This window comes from Schistocerca serialis, chromosome 7 (assembly GCF_023864345.2).
Source record: "Schistocerca serialis cubense isolate TAMUIC-IGC-003099 chromosome 7, iqSchSeri2.2, whole genome shotgun sequence".
NCBI lineage: Eukaryota > Metazoa > Arthropoda > Insecta > Orthoptera > Acrididae > Schistocerca > Schistocerca serialis.
The window spans coordinates 469,974,237-469,982,912 of record NC_064644.1 but is presented as its reverse complement, the minus strand read 5'-3'; positions in this window follow the sequence as shown (position 1 = coordinate 469,982,912).

Below are 8,676 nucleotides of genomic sequence, written 5' to 3'. Positions count from 1 at the left end.
GTGTCTATCAACATGCCAGCGCTTTCGTTTGCTAAGTCACATCATCTTTGTTTTTAGATATATTTTTCCCACGTGGAATGTTTCCCTATATATATATATATATATATATATATATATATATATATATATATATATATATATATATATATATATAGGGAAACATTCCACGTGGGAAAAGTATTTATATATGTGTGTGTGTGTGTAATTTTTTTGTATATGACGCAACAAATGCCACTGACGTCACAAGTCCCTAACGCAGGAGAACGAACTTTTCCATTGTAGACTTCCCACGCAGTACAGGGCGGATGTCCGTTTCATCCCCTGTCTTTGGCATCGACGAAGGTGATGACCGAGGAATAAACACAGTGCGCAAACTGAACTGCTCTGTTCAGTATTGCTCTCGAGAAGTTAGCTTCTCCAGTCTGAATGCCAACACCCGGCACTTTTTCCTGCTAAGTGTGGCCGCCACACTTGCTGAAATTCGTGCCGCGTGTCCTGCGGCTCGAATTCTGCTCGAAAAGTCGCACGTGAGGCCGCGGCACAGGTTTAAATACGGGTCACAAAGGTCACCGCCGGCTGACGTAAGACCGGCCCTCATGCCGCAACCGGCGCCTGGCGCTGCACTGCCATATCCCTCCACCCACTGCGCTGCGCTTGTGTCGTTTTACTTGTGCTGCACTCCTACACACGGTGTGTGGTATTCACACTCACGGCTGTGCCAAGTGCTTTGATCTCGCGGCGCTCTTGTAGCAAAGGTTTCGGCGGTAGCTTCACAAAGCAACTGTGAATGTGGGCGCGATCCGACACCAGTGAACGGAGAAATTAATAACAGTAGCAGCTTTGATTTTAATTTTAATTCTGTACCTAAAGGATCGCGCAAGTGTATATGCGAGCAGAAACTCACTGTTGGGCTTTGCCTCATATCTGTACAACTTTGCAAACATCCGATTACTTTACAAAGGAGTTAATGTATCAAAAATTTTGACGTTAAGCACAAAAGTGAGAAAAAGTTTAGATAAGGTGTGAAATTATGCTCTAAGTTTATTGTAATTCGTGAAGGGTTCTGATTGTGAAACACTGGATGAATATACGAGGGTTGCCCAGAAAGTAATGCACCGCATTTTTTTGCTCAGCCGAAATAATGCTACGAATGCGAAACGTTACGGTTGGTTGGTTTGTTTGGGGGAAGAGACCAAACTGCGAGGTCATCGGTCTCATCGAATTAGGGAAGGAAGTCGGCCGTGCCCTTTCAAAGGAACCCTCCCGGCATTTGCCTGGAGCGATGTAGGGAAATCACGGAAAACCTTAATCAGGATGGCCGGACGCGGGATTGAACCGTCGTCCTCCCGCCGAATGCGAGTCCAGTGTGCTAACCACTGCGTCACCTCGCTCGGTGAAGCGTTACGTATGAAGTATTTGAAGTCTCCTGAGTGAGCGCGCCTAAGTTTCCGTCATTTCTGACCGATAGCCTAGCTGCAGGACAGTTTCAAAATGGCGTCTGTAGACGGTGTACATTACAAGCAACGTGCCGTCATTTATTTCTCACTGCAGAGAAAGGAACTGTGAGTAATCTTCACAAACGCTTGAACATCTGCTGTCAACACAAGTATAGTTAGTCGCTGGACGTGGAGGATGAGATCATCAGAAGGCGGTTCGGCGGAGCTCCACGATCTGCAGCGGTCGGGAAGACCATGCACGGCTGTCACACCTGACATGTTACAGCAAGCTGATGTTGCCATTTTTTTCGCGAGGAGAGACGCATTACGACTCGGCACTTGGCGCTACATTTGTCAATCAGCAAAGGAAGTATGGATGCAATTATCAACACTCTTGGATATTCAAAAGTGTGTGCAAGATGGGTACCGCGGTGTCTAACGGTGGATCACAAATCGCACAGAAAAAACATTTGTCTTGATTTGTTGCAACGTTTTGAAGCTGAGGAAGGCCTTCTCGTCCCGGATTGTGACAAGTGATGAACCTGGGTTCACCATTTTGAGCCCGAAACAAAACGACAGTCAATGGAATGGCGCCGTTCCCACTCCCCACAGAAGAAAAAATTCAGAGCAACTGCTTCCGCCGTCTAGGTCATGATCACCGTGTTCTGTGACTGTTAAGGTGTGATTCTCATTGATATGACGCCAAGAGGCAGTACCATTAATTCAGAAGCATGTGTCAACACATTACCAAAACTCAAGACACACTTCCGGCGACTTCGGCGCCACAGCAACTCAAGCGATGATTTTCTGCAACACGGTAATGTCCAGCCCCACACAAGTCCGATGACTGTTTAATACATCACATAACAATGTTGGACAGTGATACCCCATCCAGCCTACAGCCCTGAACTATCCCCCTTGGACTTCCACTTGTTTGGGCCATTAAAGAATGCCATTCGTGCGTATAATTCTCATTATGTTCAACAAAAATTATTGAAGAAAAACAATGTGGTGTGTTATTTTCTGGGCAACCCTCGTAGCCTGCGTAATTTACGCTCCATTTTAAGCAAAAGCAGGTTTTTCCATGCCTGTCAATGTTTATCACGTTATATCTCCTGAATCTCGTGTCCTATAATGATATAATACGCAGGTACGTTCAATGATGCACCTAGATACTGTCTGCAAAGTATGTTTGAAGAGAAGTACTAGTAAAGAAGTAATAAATTAAAATGCCATGTCTGATCTCGATACTGTGTATTATTTTAAGCGGAAGCTAGTTTTTCACGCATCTAAATGTGTATGACTTCATATCTCCTAAACCAAGAGTCGTACAACGATAAAAATTCAGGTACTGTATATTTAGAGGTTGTGTATGCCGTCTGCAAACTATCTTGCGGATAGAATCTGTAGTAAAGAAGTAATAAATTAAAAATTCATGGATGGTGCTGAAGTTTTACCGCATAAGCAGCGAAAATGTAGTAAGCGTAACTTTCTTCCTTTCATCACTTTAAGGGGGTGTTGAGGTAAATGGGTTCCGTAAAGGTTTGAAATTATGCGTAAAGTTTCTTGGAGATCGCAAAGTGCTCTCATTCTCAAGTACTGGATGAATAAAGTCCGGCTGTTTGCGCACCCTCAGTTATGCTGCCTGAAGACAAACATACATTTGCTACTTGTAATTATTGTGCTAAACTTTTAACACCTTAAGATTGTATCTCTTAAAGAGTTGATTACGATAGCATTCTATATTTCTAATTTCGGTCAATTGTGAGTCAAATATTTACTGCCATGGAAAGCTGTTAAATAGGCAACTTGAAACTGGTATTAGGTTCCTGTACTAGTCGCCTAGTAATACAGACCATAAGCTGTGAGGTTTTCATATATTTTCTTCCGTTGTAAATAACTCACCTTTACTGTACTGGGACGAAGATGCAAGAGCGGGCTGCAGGAGTAAAGATAAGATTCTTGACCCTGTGTTTAATGTAATCCGTGGTGTGCTTGCTTGCCAATTAGTTCTGCGTCGCCAGAACATTCTTATTAGAGGCATAGTAGCGAGCGCTTGCTTTTTCACAGAAAGAGATCTGATATTTGTAAATCTTGGAGAAATTATCTGGAATGGATTAATACAGAGACAACTTTGTTTTAAGGCTATTGTATTGACGAAGAAGATTTTTGGAGGACTATGTCAATGTAGCACATGCACGCACAAGAATGAAATATTTATTTGTCAGAACTGTATTGAACTGTATTGATTATCTGTATTGAACTGCATTGAATATCTGTGTTAATTTGACTTTCTGTGTTTTCATTATGTCACAAATTACGCAACTGGATGGACGGTCAGTAATTTTTGTAATGAGAGAATTTCGTAATTGTTAAAGTCTTTTTATGTTGTACAGTCTTTTTTGACAATAATCAGAGCTTAATTGCTCAAGAACGATTTTCTTTGATGTAAAATCCTCCTTCATCATTCTTAATAAAGTTTTGAATATTTTGTCGAATGCGTATTGCACCTTAAACCACACGTAGACACAGGTTGTTTCTGACAAGCAAAGAATGTTTAGATTAGATTACTTTTGTTGTGATGCTGCATTTTCCGATTTCAATTTGGTTTCCAGAACGTCAGTACACCAGATACAAAACAGTATGCTGAACATGAAGTAAGTTACCATCATTTCAGAGTAGATATCACTTTGCATTCTTATGAGCAAACCGTACATAGTTGGAATTTCCAGGTGTTGCGCTATATAAACCAGATTAATTAAGTGAACAGAGTAGTTTATCTTAAACAGCTACTTTATAGATTTTTGTGGATATTTCAAGTCAGACTGCACTTCATGTTACGTAACTAACATACCGCACTTCAGTATTGAGTTCCAATTAAATAGTTTTTCCTGAATACCCAATTAATTTATTTTCGGATTTAATTAGACTTATTTTCATTATTTTAGATTCAGTATTTCACTAAGATTAAAGTTTTGTTTCACGACACTGCTCACATGCTGAACACATGGCCATTTGAATTCGCTATCTAAACACCCGTTACACAAAGAGAAAGCTTCTTTTTTTCTGTTTTCGAAAAAAGGAAAATAATATTCAGTAGCACATGTAAAGCAAAATCACAGAGAAAGCTTACACATGTCGACCCTACTGGCCTAGGATAGTCTTCTGATTTTCTGTGCTTAAGTAGTTAGATTGCAACACAGGATCTAGAAAGCAAATTAAAATTTGTACTTTCTGTTTCAGCTATTGTAATTTTGTTATAATTTTCGTCTGTGATCTAGAGTGAAAACTTTTTTTTTTTTTTTGCAAAATATATTCTTTGTTATGTAGACAGACATTAGTATAAATCGTGTGAAATATTTCAGCGTTACTTAGATTTTTCGAAAATATTTCAGGTGGATAAAAAGAATTAATTACTTTGGGTTATTTAACCAAAAATTCACTTCATGTTGCTACAATAGAAATTTTGTTTGGTAATTCAGTTCTTATATTTCAACGCTATGGCTAGCAACAACGTATTTAATCGTACTACCAAATCGCAATCTACGTCATGCAGTAATGACTCGCTAATTAACAAGAACAAGCATAACAGTCATTAAATACAAATAATTTACTTGAGACTTCAGAGAATGCAGAAAACTTTCCAACACTGATGAATTCTTTATCAATAATCACTACAGAACAGATATTCAACAGTGAACAATAAATTTCAGAAGACGAATCGGCTGACGACACGTCGCTCCAGCCAGTAAAAATTTCGCAGCTACCACTTAATGAGACAGTCGATTCGAGTTTTACTTCCGTTTCTTTCAGTCAAACAGCACACGAGCTTGAAACTGAATTAAATAATTAAAACATTAAGCAACAGAACGATAAAGAAGAGCTACTACAAAAAATAAATACCACAGAGAGCTGTAGTCTCACAACTCACAGAACGTCACTATCATATTAATATTTCCGTTGAAGCAATTAGTGAACAGGTAGACACATTAAAACTGAACACTGACGAACAAAAAGAACAACTCTGTATGTTAACAAGGGATGTTGAAGACATGACAATAAAGATTTCAAGTTTGTCCACAAACATAGACAATGGTTCTGATGTCAAATACCCTGTACTGTTTTCAGATACAACAGAATATCAGGCACGCGAAAATTTTAAATGAAGACAGACTAACGTCAGTCAACAACAGAAAAGAGACACAAAAGGAGCGACAATAGTTGACACTCATCCAATGCAAACTAAATGGTAATGACAACAATGACTTCACATGTTGAAACTCACACTCGCGATAAAAAGCAGGTAATGAAAATACTATTTTGTTTTTCCCAGGAAAAATACTTTTCACGAATACATGATAGCGAGCCGCCTGTCAGCACAGTAGAGACCATTTTGATTACGAGCAGTTTCTCACTGTCAGCAAATTCAAGATTCTTCGAAACTTTAGCAACAACATCCCTCCTCAGGGCTGGTTTGATCAATTTTTATTTTCATTATCACCAAATTTGGTTTTAGGCCACAAACGGGAATTCATATGCCAATATCTTGAAAACCTGCCAGTGTAATGATGTGTGATGTAATCAGAGGTTGTCAAAGTGGAGCTGATTTTTACCACACTTTCCTGTCTGCGTATTGCTCGCAAGCTACTCAGGATCATGTGAAGTATAGGATAATAATGATGAAAAATTTTGACCATTCTGAGTCAGTTATTTTGAGGAGATGTTACATAGAAACCAATATCTGACAAACCCATACAGCCTGTCTGAGCTGATACACATTTGCTTAACAAAACTGTGCATAGGCACTATTGGTATTCTAAAGAATAGCTTTCTGATAGATCACGCCCACAGAACACGAGCCAAAAGAGAGATTATAGGGACGGTTATCAAAATGGGCAACATTGTCAAAACAATATCAGGCAACAACATTGGCAAAAATCTAGTTGGTCAAGCCCACTGCTACACGTTGAAGTGAGACCTCCTAACCCTGCCAACAGCAGGGTTGAAATAACGTGCAGCTATGACTCGCCAAGCCAGCAGCTGAAGATATTGTAAATGGGACTGAAAACACAACAGCCAAAACAGAAAATTTCGTACATTTAGAAGTATAAGAGTTATTTTACTGCAAGAATCAGTACACAGAATGCTCACACAAATCCGGTGATACTCTTTCATTAGATAACATCACTTTGTTCTGGTTCTTGACTAGGGTAGTCCCATATCTATAATCAGCGAAATCGCATTCATCTGTTGAACAAAGATGACAGACTGTCCTACATTACCTTTACGCAAAATCAAACTACAAGGTGCTATTTCAGGCAAACATGTTGTATGATATCAAATTGATTGGGTTTCACATGTCAAGGCCATTAATTTACAATGAATTTCTTAATTAATTCACTTTTGACAACAGAAATAATATTGGGAGTAAACTTTTTAAATGAATAGAAATCAATTTTAATCTTTAATGATACTGATATAATCTTACATGCTGAATGCAAGTCAATTATTCTGAAATTTGATGACTAGATCTTAAGGCAAGATGGGGAAGTGACTCGTTTATGATTTTTGACAGGCAATGCAACACATTTTCCACCTGAATTCTTTTATGATGGCTGACATGGTTTACATGCTTCTTGTGATGACATTTTTCAGAAAATAGATATATGCAGTTTTATTCAACAGAAAACAAACAAGGTAGAGAATTGCACTAATACAGATAGGAGAATTTGTTTTGACATTTTTATTCACGTTCAATTGCTCTTAATCACTGTACAGGTACTATAAAAGGTGTTCACTTCAGTTTTCAGATCAAAAGCCACAACAAATTTTGTGTCAAGCTGTATATTATTCCTGCATACTCCTGAAACCTGAAATTCAGTCTGTGCCACGGAAAAGTGTCATAGATCTGTCAGTTAGTTCATGCAACAACTATTGCCCGTACTAGAGAAAAAGGATGGATCGATCAGACTCATATTAGATTCAAGATAAATTAACATGTTTATCTTACCTGAGACAGATAGACCTCAAACCTTAGATTAATTACTTCAGAATTTTTATGACCTAGAAGTTCTATCTTCAGTCGATTTAAGAACAAGTTTCTGGTAAATAGAATTACACCCAGAGCGCAGAAAATATACACCTTTTCCCTGTTTTGGAGTATACTATTAGTTTTGAAAACTACTGTTTGGTCTTAACATTTCTTCTTCTGCCTTCATTCACAATGTAAACTCCATTTAAACCAAGTATTTAAAGGGGCACATTACTTCATATATTGATGATGCCTTAATAGCTGAGAAATCTTGGTTACAACATAAATATATGTTCAATAGTTTGCTACAGGTTTTTAAGGAATCAGAAATTACTGTCAAGCTGGAAAAATCAAAATCTGGCAGCACCAGAGAAAAGCTTCTACAATACATCATCTCATCTGGAGGTAAAGAGCCTGATTTACATGTACTTTGGGATTCTACCCAACCTAGAAACATACAACTTTTAATAGCTATTATTGTTAGTCTACAACTGATGCAAAGACTCGTGTAATGTTCAGTACACCATCCTCAGTCACCAACAGAAATATCTGCTGATATACGTGTTGCATCGTGCATAAGGGGCAGTCGAATGAAAACGAGATAGATGGAAAAACAAAATAAGTAGACTATTTATTGTTTGCAAAGTAACTGCCATAACTCTTAATGCAATTATCCCACTGCAAGACAAGTCGATCAATGGATGCCTTTACTCAAAGTTTAAAAAAAAATGTGGAAATCGTGTGGGGAGATCAGGACTCTATGTAGGATGTGGAAGGACTTTCCAGTGAAACTTCTGCAGTGTACTCCAAACAAACTTCGCATGTGACCCATCCACATGTTGCCAAATTTGTTTCGAGTTCTTTGCAGAAGCCCTTAAACAAAATCTGCACAGTCACGAACTCTCCCCATGCAACCTCTATGTGTCTGGAGCCTTGAAGAGAGACATTTATGGCCGCCGATTTACTTCAGGCGAAGAGGTGCGCGCCTAAGTACAATCATGGTTCTGTAGACAACAGCAAACAGTTTTCCCTGAAGGCATTCACTGCCTTGCGTCACAGTGAGATAAACGTGTTAAGAGTTATGGCTGTAGCTTTGAAATTATAAACAGTTTACATGCTTTTTTCTAACTGCCTCGTTTTCATTTGACTGCCACTTATGGTAATAATGAGTGTGTAATATATGTATTGTTATCTGTTTCATGTATAACC